Genomic DNA, 3275 nt, shown 5'->3' with positions numbered 1-3275 from the left:
TACTTACAGTCTATAATATCTGCATGGGGAAATATATGTAATGACCTAGCAGAGAAAGGCATGACATGATCCAGTGGCTACAAACTGAAACAGGAGACATTCAGATGGGAAATAAGGTCTACCTTTTCAGTGGTGGGATATTAGCCATTCAAACCATTTACCAAGAGTCAAGGGGATCATTTTAAAATCAAGATTGGATTTTTTTCTGAAAGTTCTGCTTTAGGAATTCTTTTGGCAATTTCTAAGGCCTGTGTCATACAGAAGGCCTGACTAGTTGATGACAATCATCCCTTTTGGCCTTGGAATCTATGAATTCCATGAACCTGCTTCAGTCATTGCATATTGCTCCTTTGTATGCCCACCTTCTAACTTTCACCCTCTGTTGTAGAGTCTGAGGCAGCTCTTGGAAGTCGCTGGTGAATATAAGATCCTTCTACCTGAAGGGAAATTTCAAGCCATCTGCAGTGCTCTGCACGACCGGGTGAGGGGAACTTGTTCTTGTATCACTTGAGCTTAAGCACAGCAGATCTGAAGCATATTAAGAATAAACATCTTTTGAATGCTAGTGAAGAGCCCGGAGACCTTCTCATGCCTTATTGGTTTCTGCTGGCTTAAGAATAAGCAGATAGTGGTCTCATTTTATTAGCTAAAATCCAGGTCAGTTTGTAAAGCAATTTTAGCATAAGCCAGTTATTAGAGGGAGTTAGAGTTATATAGTAAAAACTGATCCCATCCAAATGGGGAGGACCTATCCTGTGACAGGGTGACTTAATTGCAGTCTATAATATCTATGTGGGGAAACATATGTAATAATCTAGCAGAGAAAGGCATAACGTGAGCCAATAACTAGAAAATGAAGCTGGACAAATTCAGACTGCAAATAAGGCCTACATTTTTATGGTGGAATAATTAACCATTTGAACCAGTTACCAAGGGTCAAGTCTTGATTCAATTAGCTCTACTGCTAAAAACACTTTGAAAGCATGAACTTCTGTTATCCAGTGTCTCGGTCATTGTTTCTGATTCTTGTTGTGCAGTCAGTACCATTTCTTTTGGCTTCAGAGCTCTATTTGGAAAGGTAGGAAGTGAGTGCTTAGAAATTAATTGAGCATCTTCTTTTCAGTTGCTTGTTCTGATTAGTTTTCCTTTGATCACTTCTCTTCTTCCCACAGATCTGTTCTCCAACTCAGCAGCTCATCATGGAAAATCAAATGGAGCTGTGCTATTGTATCCTACTGCTAGGTAGGGGAAGAGACTCCAAATTACACAGTAGTTTCCTTGTAACTTCCTTCTTTTGTAGGTGTGGTAAGAATGAGCTTTCAGTTGTTAGTGAGGATGTGATTTCTTCCTTTGCAGCCCGTTCTTCTCCTGATGACCTCATAGCATTTCTGCACTCGCAGCTGAAGATTGAGAATGAGACTGTTCGTGTGGCAACCCTGAATCTGCTCACAGCTATTATTGGTGCTGACTGTAAGTAACACAGGAGTAACTGTGACTGCTGCGATCATCGCCATCGTGCTGGGGGTTGAGTTGGGGACATCCAGAGCTAAAAGCATGAGCTGCTATAGGTTGATCTAAAGAACCAAGGCTTTGCAGGCATGGTAGGGCTATAACATACTCATCATCTCTGCAAATGGGGCACAGAGGATCTGTAACACAGGGGCGGATATAGGGCAGGGCGAGCGGGGTGGCCGCCCCGGGTCCCGCGCTTCAAAAAGCCCCGCGCACGCGCCGTGGGGCCACCGCGCATGAGCATGGCATCACTGTGCATGCGCCGTGGCAAAGGGGGGGCCCCGCGGAATTATGCTGCCCGGGGCCCCGCAAAACGGTCATCTGCCCCTGCTGCAACACATAGAGTCATATAGTCATAGATTATTAGAACTGGAAGGGACCTTGAGAGGTCATCAAGTCCAGTCCCCTGCCCTCATGGCAGGACCAAGCACTGTCTAGATCACCCCTGATAGGTGTCTATCCAATCTGCTCTTAAATATCTCCAGTGGTGGAGATTCCACAACTTCCCTGGGCAATTTTTCACAGTGTTTAACCAACCTAACAGTTGGGACGTTTTTCCTAATGTCCAACCTAAACCTCCCTTGCTGCAATTTAAGCCCATTGTTTCTTGTCCTATCATCAGAGGCCAAAGAGAACAATTTTTCTCCCTTCTCCTTGCGACACCCTTTTAGATGCATGCTCACCAGAGGGTTGGAAATTCACTAAAGGGACCCAGTGCTGCTCTAAGTTACTCCCATGTGGTCACACAGAAATCAACAGGGTTAATTAAGTGCTGAATGTAGCCTAAAATATTTTCAAGGTACAAATACAAATGTAATCTTGTGGCGGATGCATGTTAATAATAATGAGATAAAAACAAAATAGTACTCCTGACTGAATAAGTATTAGACACTCTAGAATAGATTCCGAATTCTGCTATACTGGTGGTAAACACAGACTAACTTCACTGACCTCCATTTGTCTAACTCTCTTACAATATTTCCATCAGGATAGTATGATGGTGCTATTTACAGAAGTGGAAATACTTCAGACTTAGACTGGTGTAACTGAGATCAGAGTCTGGTCCTATATTTTCCCCGCTGATTCTGTATATGAGTGAAGCTTGGTAGTACTCTTAAATAGGGCACAGGACACATTCTAATGTGGAGCATGAGTGTTTGGAACAAAGATATACTATATTGCACACTTCTCCTTATCTTTCAGTGCCTGAGACAAGAGTTAGAAAGTTTCAGATTGTGAAGGCAGTGAAATCTGCTCTCAGTGATCAGAGTGCTAAGGTAAGATTGTGTGTGGAAATAGTGGTATTGCTGTTAATATCTGGGAAGTATTTCACTCAGTGGAGAGTCTGGCAACGAGACACATTTTTAGGCTGAGATTATTAATAGGGTTTCAATTAATCACAGTTAACTAAAAATTAATGCGATTAAAAATGGAAATTTATTAAATATTTTTGTGGTTTTTTACATTTTCAAATATATTGATTTCAATTACAACACAATGACAAGTGTGTACTATGCACTTTATATTATTTTTATAACAAACATTTGCATTGTAAAAATGACAAAAGAAATAATATTTTTCCATTCATCTCATAGAAGTGATGTAGAGCAATCTCTTTAGCGTGAAAATGCAACTTACAAATGTAGATATTTTTTGTTAACTGTAATGAAAGAATGTAAAACTTTAGAGTCTACAAGTCCATTCAGACCTACTTCTTGTTCAGCCAGACACTAAGACAAACAAGTTTGTTTCCATTTATAGGA

At 41.1% G+C, this 3275-nt stretch overlaps 1 long non-coding RNA gene across 1 annotated transcript; it reads left to right on the top strand.

Annotated features, from left to right (window-relative positions):
* Window positions 1-364: 364 nt before the first annotated feature.
* LOC149523323 (uncharacterized) lies at window positions 365-1470 on the top strand. The gene is made up of 3 exons (XR_016347156.1): window positions 365-481; window positions 1173-1242; window positions 1357-1470. It is a non-coding gene; the product is annotated as an uncharacterized LOC149523323 (long non-coding RNA).
* Window positions 1471-3275: the final 1805 nt, after the last annotated feature.

The sequence above is a fragment of the Pelodiscus sinensis genome, chromosome 18 (genome assembly GCF_052426305.1).
Source record: "Pelodiscus sinensis isolate ZL-2025 chromosome 18, ASM5242630v1, whole genome shotgun sequence".
In the NCBI taxonomy this organism is placed as follows: Eukaryota; Metazoa; Chordata; order Testudines; family Trionychidae; genus Pelodiscus; species Pelodiscus sinensis.
This window is presented reverse-complemented; position numbering and strand designations above follow the sequence as displayed.